This window comes from Equus asinus, chromosome 2 (genome assembly GCF_041296235.1).
Source record: "Equus asinus isolate D_3611 breed Donkey chromosome 2, EquAss-T2T_v2, whole genome shotgun sequence".
Classification (NCBI taxonomy): Eukaryota; Metazoa; Chordata; class Mammalia; order Perissodactyla; family Equidae; genus Equus; species Equus asinus.
In genome coordinates this window covers 29,536,743-29,549,651 of record NC_091791.1, presented here as the reverse complement: position 1 = coordinate 29,549,651, position 12,909 = coordinate 29,536,743, and the positions used below count along the sequence as shown (strand labels likewise).

The 12,909-nt window shown below is 37.3% G+C and overlaps 1 protein-coding gene across 7 annotated transcripts in view; it reads right to left on the bottom strand.

The window, feature by feature from the left end:
• Positions 1 to 12,909, bottom strand: part of SEC31B (SEC31 homolog B, COPII coat complex component) — a 90,919-nt gene that overhangs the window by 22,918 nt on the left and 55,092 nt on the right. For 4 of the 7 annotated variants that reach the window (XR_011494400.1, XR_011494402.1, XR_011494404.1 and 1 more), the window contains exons 27-28: positions 10,879 to 10,987; positions 7,591 to 7,663 (exon numbers count right to left, since the gene is read on the bottom strand). The gene's annotated coding sequence lies outside the window, so the exon portion shown is untranslated. Of the gene's footprint in view, positions 1 to 2,264; positions 2,457 to 7,590; positions 7,664 to 10,878; positions 10,988 to 12,909 lie in introns of those variants that run through there. The other 3 variants (XR_011494393.1, XR_011494394.1, XR_011494403.1) reach the window with 2 other exon arrangements.

The following is a 12,909-nucleotide window of genomic DNA, read 5'->3' as shown; positions in this document are numbered from 1 at the left end:
AATTTAATTACATTTGCAAAGTAACTTTAGCCGTGTGAGGTAACAGTCACAGGTTCCGGCGTTTAGGACCTGGATATCTTTGGGGGGGGGGGGGCACTATTCAGCCTACCACAGATGCTAAATTGTGAAAAATGTGCATCTAAAAATTTAATAATATCAATAATCGCTAACCTATATAGCACTTACTCTAATGTGCTAGGTACTATTCCATATATACTTATTTGTTAAATTCAACACCATATAAGAGACTCTCTCTACAACCTAGGGTTAGGGAAGGATTTCTTAAACTAGATAAAAAGGCACAAACCATAAATGATGATGATAATAATAATATGAACAAATTACTATTGATAATAACACTAAATTATTACATTTTAGTAATTATAACATTAAAAGTAAGAATTTCTATAATCAAAAGACACTAGCATAAAGAAAGCAAAAAAAGCACAAAACAGGGGCCGGCCCCGTGGTGTAGTGGTTAAGTTCGTGAACTCCCCTTTAGTGGCCCAGGGTTCTCCAGTTCAGATCCCAGGTGTGGACCTATGCACTGCTTATCAAGCCATGCTGTGGCAGGCGTCCCACATATAAAACAGAGGAAGATAGGCACAGATGTTAGCTCAGGGCTAGTCTTCCTCAGTGAAAAAAAGAGGAGAATTGGCAGCAGATGTTAGCTCAGGGCTAATCTTCCTCAAAAAGAAAAAAAAAAAAGCATACCTCAAACTTGGAGAAGATATTTGCTATGCACATAATTGACAAAGGTTTAAGGTCCACAGTATATAAAGAACTTATATATCATTTAAAGAGGAAAGACAAATAATCCAATAGAAAAAGTAGTTGGAAGACTTGAATGCACACATCATAAAGTGCCTCACAGAGTGTAAAATGCTAGCTGGAGTGTAAATTGTGAAAATTGCTTTGGAAAATAACTGAACATCATCTTGTAAAGTAGAAGATGCATTAACCATGTGATCACAGAATTCTGCTTTGTAAAGAAGATTGTAAAGAAATTGCTGCTTATGTAAACAGAAGATGTGTATGAGAATGTCATAGCAGCACTGTCACACACTAGCGAAAGATCTGACAAACTCAAATACCATCAACAGTAAAATGGACAAATTGTGAACTATTTATACAATTGAATACTGCATAACACTGAAAATAAATTCATTACAACTCACAGAATAATGATCTGAATAACTGCATAGGTAATTAACAAAATTCAAATTAAAATGAGACACCGGCTCACACTCATTAGATTGAAGAAATTAAAAATATGATTAATACCAAATATAGTGAAGATGTGGAGAAAGAAGAACTCTCATACTGCTGGTGGGAATAGAAATTGGTATGAATACTCTGCAGAAAAATTTGGCAAAATCTGGCAAAGCTAACGAGCACATTTTTTGGATCAACAGTTCCACTTATAGCTATATATTCTATGGAAACTCTGATACCTGAGTTCCAGAAAACAAGAATATCTGTGTAAAAAAAAAACCCTAAATAACCACCAAGAGACAATGAGTAAATAAAATTTAGTACATTCATGAAAGGAAGCTACACAGGAGTTTATGAAGAAACTAGGTTACATGTATCTACATGAATAAATACCTAAAAAAGAAAAAACCAAGGAAGATGTAGAACTACATGACATATGATTGCATTTGTATAAATTTTCATTTATAAACATGCAAAACAATACTATATATTATTTATGAATACATATGTATGTAGTTAAAGCAAAAACATGCATGGGACTTATAAGCACCAAATTCAGAATAATGATATGTCTGGGGAGAGAACAAAGGGAATAGAATTGAGAAGAATGCCAGGGAATTCTGTACCAGGGCTTAGAAAAGGATGAAATTCCTCCAGTTCATTCCAAAAATCTAGCATAATCCTGCTACCAACACCAAACAAGAATGGCATTAAAAAAAGGAAAAGAGGCAGACCAATTTTACCTATGCTCATAGAGGAAATTTGAAGTGACATGCTAGCAAATTAATCCAGCACTGTCAGAATAATAGCACTGTCATAAAATAATACATCACGACCAAGAAAGGTTCATCCCAAGAATCTATGAATGGTTCTAAATTGGGAACTATACTAATGTAATTCACTATATTAACACATTAAAGGAGGAAGATCTATTATCATCTCAATAGATACTACCAAGATAAAGTACTAAGATCAAAACCTATTACAGATTTTTTAAAAATTCAGCAGAAATATTAAGAAAATTTCTCAGTCTGATTAAGGATACTTACCTACACAAAAATCATATTTAGGGGCTGGACCCATGCATAAGTGCTTAGGTTCATGCGCTCCACTTCAGCAGCCCAGCATTTCCCTGGTTTGGATCCTGGGCATGGACATGGCACTGCTCATCATGCCTTGCTGAGGCGGCGTCCCACATGCCACAACTAGAAGGACCCACAACTAAAATATACAATTGTGTACTGGAGGGATTTGGGGAGAAGAAGAAAAAAAATCATGCTTGATGAAATATTAGAAGCATTTCCACTAAAATAGGATAAGGAGGCCCACTACCACTACTAACATTATATTCAAGGTTAGCCAATGCAATAAAGTAAGAAAAAGAATTGAGAAGCATAAATATCGAAAAGGAAAAGCAATTTGGTGATATCTATCAAAATATTAAGTACATGTATCCTCAAGTTTTAGGTGACCGATTGAACATATAGTTTTTCCCTTTCCCTATTGGGACTGCACCCCATTAAAATGATGACAAATAAATAACATATAAATAAATAAAATTTACAGTGGTGAGAATAATGAGGGAGCCTGTGAGCAAATGAAGGAGTTCAACCAATATTTGGAAGGTAGAGAATGAATAAAGAAAGGATAATGAAGCCAGGAAGAGGAAGCTACTGCCTAAAGTACATGTGCAGGGTGATACAGCCAAGGGCACTGATCAGTTCTTCAGAATCCTGGAGAAGATTTTAACTGGGAAACACCAGATACAAAAGAGGGAATTAGTGAGATGTGGTACTTATTAATTTAAAGTCTGTATACAGAGCAGTCAGCCCATCAACTCCATTCTCCCTCCATCAGCCAAGTATCTACCTCTCTGCAAATAAACGAAGAATTCTCCCTAAAATAAATCAAATGGCCTGAGAAAGGGCTCAATATGCAAAATGCAGACTCTGGAATCACAGAACTTTCCAATATCTGATGTGTGGGATTTGACCACCCAAGTGAAAAGGTCCAGAGTTTTAAAATCTGAGATTATACAACATCTGAATAAGAGTACAAGGTTTGCTGGAATTGAATGTTTAAAGTTATACATACCATGTGTTATGGGTTTAATTGTGACACCAAGATGCGTTGAAGTCCTCAGTACCTCAGAATGTGATCTTACTTTGAAATAGGGTCACTGCAGACATAATTAGTTAAGTTAAGATGAGGTCATACTGGAGTAGGGTGGGCTCTTAATCCAGTATGACTGGTGTCTTTAAGAAGAGAAAAGGATGTAGAGACACAGACACACAGGGAGAGTGGCATAGGAGGACAGAGTCAGAGACTGGGGTGGTGAGTCTACCAGCCAAGGAATGCCAAGGATTGCTGGCCATCCCCAGAAGCAAAAAGAAAGTCATGGAAGAGATTCTTCCTCTGAGCTCCCAAAAAGGAACCAATCCTACCAACACCTTAATTTTGGACTTCTGCCTCCTGAACTGTGAGATAACACATTTCTACTGTTTTAAGCCTCTCAGTCTGATACTTTGTTACAGCAGCCCTACAAAGCTAATACACAGGACAAATCAGTTTTCTATACCAATTCTTCTTAGTCTTGGCATATTTCTTAGCATCCTTGAAAAGCCAGTGGAAATGGAACAGTAAAATAAAAAGGAATAGGTTAACCAGGACTCCTGAATTACTGATTACTTCCTGCCTAGACTTTCCCTACAAAGAGAAGGAATTCTGAGTCAAAGTCATTACTGTGAAAGAGGATCATTGCCACAAGTCATGTTATTCAACATTAAACTCTCTGTCAGGTATCATAGTCCTTTTTGGTTGTACAAAGACTTAGGCTCAGCTTTGGCCCCTTCCACCCTCTATTATAGGGCTTCTAGATTCTCTAAGTCATCTACTTTAGAAAGCATTTTGCTATCCCATGCTTCTCCTTTCTGCTCTCGGTATTCTTATTTTTGAAAAATAAATACACGGACTGTTTAGGAGACACTGAGAAGCTGGACTTGACAGAGGTACTATTTTCTCCCTGTCACTCTCTCACTCATCCAAATTCCCAGAGAAGGATACTTGACTGGCTCAGCTGGGATAATACCAGCCTACACATGACATTTGTGGTGGGGGTGGGGAAAGGCTGCCATTTGGTACAAAATTGTCACTGGAGGACCGCCATTGGATAGGTCTATCTGCCCATTGGAGAAAGACCATAAAAGCAATCATTATGAGCTGGATAGATAGACACTCCAAAAGTGTTGTACTAAAGCTATTGTTTATAATAATTCAATAAATATCCTTGAATATACATCCTGATAAATATTATCTGATTACTCCCTTATGACAAATTCCTAAAGGTGGAATTATTGGGTCAAAATGTGTTAATATGATCAAAGTTTTAAATTCATGTTATCAAATTGCTCTCCAAAGCATTGGATTAAGTCACGCTCCTACCAGCGGTATATAAAATGACCATTTGACAAAATACAATATCTTTGTCAATATCAGTTCTCATTTTTCTAAACCTTTGCCAATTTGATAAATGAAGGTGATGTCTCATTGTTTTAATCTGTCTTTTACAATCAGTAAAGCTGAATATTTTCATCTGCATTTTGGATGTTTTTATTTCTGCATTTATTGAAGACCCTATCCATATGAATTAGCCATTTTTAAATAGGGCTATTTTTTCATCCTAATGGTTAATAATAGCTCTTTATATATTACAGAAATTCACTTTTTAACATATATGTCGAAAATATATCTATTAGTATTTTTATTTTGTGTATAGAGGGGTTTTTTTTTTTGATACCTGGTTAAATCTAAAAAGATGCTTTTACCTAAATATTAATTGTCCTCAGATCAACTTTAATAGATTTTTAAAAATACTATGGAGAACAATAGATTAGACATTAACAAATGAACCTTGAATACTTAATGAGTATGAAGTGCCAAGCAAATATTCAGTCATAGCAGCCTCTGTTATCCTAAATAGCCATCCAATCCATGCTCTTTTATTCACTACTATAGTTCAGCCTTTGTCTTTTCTCACCTGGATTTCTGCAACTGGTCCTAAATTGTCTCTGCATCTAGTCTCATCTAAGCCACCTTTCATCACTGCCAAAAAATAATCCTTCCGATATACAAATTTTATGGCACACATCTGCTTAACCCCCTTTGATGGGTTAAACTGCCTTCATGGTCAAGTCCAACCTCCTTAGCACAAGCCCTTCCCACTGGCATCCCACTTAATTTCTCTGGTCTGCCTTCTATTTCCACATCACACACACTCCAGCCACAACCGACTGATTACAGTTCTCCACATGCACCCTGTTGCTTCACAGATTTGAAATGTCTTCTGTTTTTCCTTCTGTTTGGATTCGTCTTCCTCTCTGTCACTATTGGCGAACTCTTACTCACTTTTTTAGACTCAGCCAAGTCTTTGCATCTTCTCTCTCTCTCCCTGCTCCTTTAGGTACACGGCCTCTATGCTTTCATAGCACTCCACACATATCTCTTCCTTAGCACTGCTGAGTGTTTACTAGTCTGTTTCTTCCGGAAGACTATAAACGTGGTGGCAGCCTCCTCCATCACTATAATTCAGGGGCTTACACAGGGCCTGACACATCATAAACCAATAAGGTTTTACCAATTAAGTATAAAGACAAATTAACATTTCAATATTTTCTCAGGAAAAAGTACAACAAAGCAAATGTGCCGCTATCAAAGATTTAAATAGGGGTTCAACAATATAGCAGAGTGTCAGGACATTAACAATGATAATTTAAAAGAATAGTGTCACTTAGAGTATTGGGTATATTGCTTTTCTGCCCTGTGCCTTAATTTCCACATTTTTAGGTCTAAAAGAATGTTATCAAGCAAATATCTTCAGAAGATAAACTTGGGTAGAAGATCAAGAAATTTGATTGTAAAATGCTACAATACATCAGTTGCTGATATAAAATTCCAGGAGAACAAAGAATACTTCATTTTCAAATATCTACAATGTTAAAAGTTATTGAATAATGTAATATAGTTCATTTTTAGACGAACAATGCAAATGTAGTTCATTTTTACATGGAACCCTTGATTTGAGGACACTGAGAGGAAACGTCAGACCTGGGATTTGGAGAAGATGGGACGAGATTAAAAAGGTTATTTAAACTTCGAAGTCGCTAAGAGACTAGAGCTTAATGTTCTCATAGCAAAAAAGAAATGATGATTCTGTGAGAGATGATCACGGTGGTAATCATACTGCCATGTATCAAATCACACGTTGTACATCTTAAACTTATACAACATGATGTCAGCTATATCTCAATTTTTAAAAAAGGTTATAAAGTTGAAAACAAATGCAAAGCCCTGTGGAAATCATACTTTTATGTATAATCCCTTGTATCTACAACATCAAGATATTCTATTCTCCGTATCAAAGTGACTAAAACAGCAATACTTAAATCCAAATAGAAATAAATTAAAAAGTTGTCAATTCCTTTGCTAGATTGAAAACAACCCAAATATTCAGCAAAATAAAATTGCTGACAATTTATATACCTGACAATTTATACTATCCTGCTCTTTAAAAAATAAAAGAGAGAGATCTTTAGGCCCTAAAGTAGAAAACTGTATAATATGTTATTAAATGAAAAAAGCAATTTGCAAAATATAATCCATATAATCTCATTTTTGTGAAAAATGTTTATATACATATTTATATTGATATGCATATATTTAAAAATCTGAAAGGCCATCTAAAACTTAACAATAGTTATCTTGGAGGGAGGAGAGGGAGACGGTCATGACAGGGGACTGTGCTCTGCTTTATATATTGCTGTTAGGGTGAAGTTTTCACAATGAGAATGCATTAATTTTGTACAAAACAATAAAGGTATAAATTTTTCCTTTGGGGAAAAAAATCTAAAGCAGTGGGAGAAACTTGTTTAAAATTAGCTCTCCCTTTGCACATAAAAATCACACAGGTCTGGCAGCTGGTCCTGTGGCCTAGTGGTTAAGTTTGGCATGCTCCACGTGGGTGGCCCGGGTTTGCAGATTCACATCCTGGATGGGAAACCACACTACTGATTAGCCATGCTGTGACAGCAACCCACACATAAAAAAGTGGAGGAAGATTGGCACAGTTGTTAGCTTAGGGCTAATTTTCCTCCAGCAAAAAAAGAGGAGGATTGGCAACAGATGTTAGCTCAGCGCAAATCTTCCTCAGAATGAATAAATAAATAAATACATAAAATAAAATCACCCAAGTCTGTTTTCCCTCCTACAAGATTTTCCATCCCTTGGGAATTCCCTAGTCAAGTAAATGGAAAGAACCCTGTCCGCTATTGTTGTCAGGGAAGAGATCAAGATTGAAACCCAGGAGTCATTGCTCCTTACCTCCCTAGGACTTGACTCTGGATCTTAAGTAGACTCTGCTGCTCCGTTTCTGAATGATGAAAGAGTGTAGGACCTGCAAAGCGTACAAATTTTCAGTTATAAGATGAATAATTTCTGGAGATCTAACATACAGCATAGTGACGATAGTTAATAATACTGTATTGTATACTTGAAATTTGCTAAGCGAGTAGATCTTAAGTGTTCTCACCACACACACACACACACACACACACACGGTAACCATGAGAAGTGATGGATGTGTGTATCAACTTGATGTGGTAATCATTTCACAAGATATATGTGTATCAAACCTCCAAGTTGTACACCTAAAATATGTACAATTTTTATTTGTCAGTTCTACCTCAATAAAGCTAGGGGAATCAAAGAGAGAGTGAAGAACCTAAAGTTGTTTGTACAAGGGCCAAAACTGACCAAGCTCATCTCACAATAAGGAATTCCCAATGAAGGCCTGGTCTGGACGATTCCAGGTGGACAACAAAGTCACCTGGTGAAAATACTCAGGAAGAGAAGAGTCCTAAATCATCTGGTCTGAATAATCTAGATGATGAGTTAGTATAATAATTTCTTTATTTTTCAGTTCAGTTTGCGAGTGTAGATCTTGCCAGAGAGGGTTTTGAAGCAAGTGAAATAGGATAAAGGGAAGAAAACAGACAATTGTCTCTGGTGGGCCCTGAGGAAAGGTGACATGGATGCTAAAGCAGAAGACGTGGCCATGTGGAAGTAAGTTGGGGGCCCTTTGAGGACCCCTGCACTGTGACTGAGGTGACCCTTCCTCCCTAGTGGAACAGAAGGAACAGCAACTCAGAGATGTCTGAGCAAGAAGCTTGGGCGCCCTACTGGCTTCACCACCTGAGTTAAAGAGGGTAAGGATTTGTCTGCCTACTGAAATCTCATCCCTTCTTTAAAGCTCAAATGCTACCTCCTTCAGAAAACCTTCCCAAATTAAGCCTATATGATTTATAGTCAGTTGGTAGCAATTTAATACCTTATTAAATTACATTCTTATATTATCACTTTGCTAGATTGTAATTGTCTTTAGGGTGGACTTCATGGTTTGGTTTTTAAAAATGTCCACAACCCCCAGGGTAGGTTTGAGAATGTAGTAGGTGTTCCACAAGTAAGTGTTTGATGGAAAAATTGAAAGGAAGAAACCATCAGGCTCCCTAACGTTTCCTAAGCTTCTTTCTAACTTAGAGAGAGAATACCAGAGACAATTGGATCGTATGCCCGCATTCTCAGATCAGAGGGCTGAGGTTCACCCACACAGTACATGGTATGTTTTTCTCTAAAGAATGCTATCCTGAATGTAAATTAAGTCTCAAAGCCCCGCAAAGGACAACCCGGAAAGCACAGTCCCTTCTAAATCCCCTTGGGGACCAGGCTCTCCTGGTGTCTGTGTCTGTGTGAGTATACGTGGGTGGGGGAGGTGGTGGTGGGGTGGGAGGGCATAGGAAGAGGGAGGAGAGAGACTCAAGCAGTGATTGTGTGGAGGGGATTTGCTATGTCTCTTTTCCTCCCCCCCTTCTTTCTTTGTCCTCTTTCTCCGTGTTCCTCTCTTTGTCCCCTTTTCCTCGTCCCCTTCTTCTGCATTTGTCTGGGAGGATCCTGGAGTGTTCTTTTGATCGACTCAATCTTTCTCTGGCACTTGAGTTCTGATTGGCTGAAGGACTTAGAGGGGAAAAAAAAAACTTTAATTAAGTAGATAATCTCTTCTTTGGGAGTTTGGCAGCTCCATTTCACCTCCCCTTAACTCTGTTTGGGATCGCTTACACACCAAGGAAGTTGAGGTTTGAGGAGAATTCCATCCCACTACCACTGAGGAGAATACTTCCCCATCTTGTCTGTCTCCCAAGATTTCAGAATTTTCTATCCTTGTTACTACAGAGGATTATGTTTCTTATGAAGCCTTCTGTGTGCATCTTTCTTTTCACCTGTGTCCTCCAACTCAGCCACACCTGGTAAGTAACCTGGACTCCTTCCTACCTGGAACTGGGAATAGGTAAATGTATGTACTATAAGGGAGAGAGCCCATTTTCACTTCCAGAAATGTGGGAGGCCTTGGGATCTCTCCTAGGAAAAACCGCTCAATGGAGTAGGGCTCTTCCTAAATTTATGACTGATTTCAGTAAATCTTTAGGACTCGACCAATAAAGGGATGGATTAAAAGATGGGGGGTTCCTATTTTTATAAATTGCCATACCACAAATATTCTAAGTGGTTTTTGGGGAAATGGACAATAGCTCTTTGTACCAAATCCTGATGTAGCCCGGTGGAGAAGAGGAAGGTAGTTCAAAGCCAGTGCTACTGTGTGTTGAATCTGATCTTTCAGGTGAAGGCTGGAGGCAAAATTCAGTGGGATCTTATTCTGCACTTTCTGATTTAACTTTAATTTTTTTCAGAATATTCTAAATAACCACTAATATCATCACATCCTAGAGATTAAAAATTAACTTGAGCTAGTGAGTTGGTATTGGGTTAACAAACATGCTTGAAATAAAATATTTTTGAAATCTGAACTTTCTACAAATTGAGTTTGTTCAATTTACAAATATTTCTAAATTGCTCAGAAAACAAGATAATGTGTGTGAAAGTGTTTTGCAAATTATAAACCACTGCACAAATGATAGCTGACATTATCATCATTTTCATTTAGCTCTTGGAAACCACATAAAGTATCTATACATGAAATGTTAATAAGTACGAAATAATGTAGAGATGTAAGACCTGGGAAATGCACATTGCTATTTGGGTATTTGGAGTTTCTCCCCAATTAAGATGTAAGCTCAGTTTCTCTCTTTATCATTTCTCATTGTGACCATCTATTTACCCAAGATATGAATGCAACTGCTACAAAACTGTCGAGGAAGCAAGAATAGGAATCTGTTTGCTGAAATCAGCATCCTGTGCTAATTGAGAGTGTTTTCTTATCATAAATGAGTATAGCCATCTGTATTAGAGAGTTGATAAGAAGTATGCCAAATTAACACAATGATCTGCAAGTTAAGGCAATAATTTACAACAATTGAACCACCAAATAATTGGTCAATTTTTAATTGGCATTTTAATTAAATATTTCGTGTTCAAACATAAACTCTCTTCTTTCCTGCTCATGGGAACAAAAAGACAAAAGGGAGAGGAGACTATTTCAGAGCATTTCTACTGATGTTCATGGTATTCTTCAGCTGATTCAGTATCAGCAAAAGAGAAACACGAGATTCCTTTCCCCAGTCACCAGGGCAGTGTGGAGAATTGTTCTATAAAAAATACCTTTACTGTGGGTTCCTTCCCTGGGGAGGGGGTCATGTTCATTTCATTCCGATACTGACACAGCCACACTGAAAGGTGGCTGGGTTGCTTGTCTGTCCAAATTCAGTGTCTGCATTCAAAAAGAAAAGAGAAAAAAGAGATGTGAATGAAAGTTCTAATTTAAAAACAGGGTTTAAGAGCCCCTTCTCGCTTTGCCTGACTTTGAGGAGAAAAATGTACAAGTCTCCTGTATAACGTAATTAGATTTTAACTGCTTTTCCCCAATAAGCCCCAATTTGAATTAAACATTTATACTTTGCCAAGAGTCTGGTTTTGGTAGCATTTGAAAAGCGATTTTTAAATTTAGCATTAAATCTTGATTATTCTGATAATGGCACTATCAGGGTTTTGCATAAGGTCATCTTCTCCTTTGTGCCATGCAGAGAAATTTGACCAACCGCAGCCTTTCAGATGTTTCTCTTAATACTTCATTATCAACCTTTTATGTAAGGACCTCAAAAGCATTTAACAAATAGAGAACCACAATTTCTGCTTGGTTGTTCAATTGTAGGCTTGCCTGAAATTACTCTCTAAAAGAGTCCATCAACAGAAATTCCTGAGTTTGAAAAGGAGAGAATAAAGATGACATTCACTTACAATATGTAATTTTACTAGGTATCTCAATGCCAAATAATTGGGGGGAGAAAAGCATTCTTCACAGTTTCTTCTAGTTGGGACACTTCTGAAGAGAATTATCCTATAGCAACTTGAGAAAAATCTTTCCTTTGAATTTGTTTTTCTTAATCCTAATGGCTTCAAAAAAAGAGAATGGGAACGCATCATACAGCCGAGCAGATGGCGGTGATGGTTACGATGGTGGCCAGAGATGAACCAATTTGACTTTCCACTTCCAATACTCACTCATCTGGAACGAACGGGCCTTGAACATGTTTTTTCTTAACTGTTGCCTTCATTTTGCTCCAAATGATGTCTTAGAATGATACTGGGTCTTGTCCGGTTCTCATTCTCTCTGCTCAACTCAATCACCAAATCAGAAAGATGCACTGGGAGGCAGAGATTAACTACGGCTCTGCTCTCATCCTTTAACAGACATCACTACCTCCACTTCTTTCTAAAGGATTTAAACAGGGTCAGTTTCTTTGCATAGAGCAAGAATTTATTGCAAGTCTTTGGGTTTTAAGGCAGCTTTTGAAATACATCATCCCCTGGTTCTCTACATTTATATTTTAGAGTAATCTTTCTATGGCTCTTGAAATTTCATCTTATAATTATATGCAGAACCCCTAATTAGCAAGGGCTTCAGTTATTGTAGGGGGAGTGTCTTTGAATCCATGTTCTCATCAAGCATCATCTAAAGCTAAAATTATTGTCCTGCACATACATGTGCTACCATTTTTCAAATGTATATTATGAACAATAAAACACACATTCATTTAAAAATGGTTGAATTCATGGTAGCTTGTGGTCATGTTAAGTTTTTGTTGAGTTTTCCCCACCAATAGATGCAAAAACAACAAGTGCAATCAAGCGAGGATCCACTCAACTTTGTCACATTAGAAAGGAATTCTCATCCTCGCAGAGGGATCTCTAAAGTTAGGAAAATAAAAAGTAAGATAAAAGAAATTGTTTTGGAATCTGAAAAATAACATGCCAATATAACAGATTCACAAACCTAATGGCTTCCTTGGTCAATTAAAAAAAGTTCATAGTCCATTAAAAAAAGGTTGGGATTCATAGGGTAACTCTGAGCAGGATTAGGTTAGCAGCTGCACTGTAGGAAGTCCTTCCACTGGCTTGAGTCACGATCAGAGCAGTTTAATTCCCTGTTTTGTCATTGATTTCCTCAATAACTTGAGCCCTGCATTTTTCCTTTCAGAGTCTGTATATCCTCCGCCATGAATACTACTACTACTAATTATTAGTATTTACAAGGGCTATGAGGTCCTGAGAAGAGACACTTCATTATAACTTTTCTTATAGAACCAGTTTGTATAAGCGATGAGGAGGATGCTCCCCGGTGCATCTTCATCT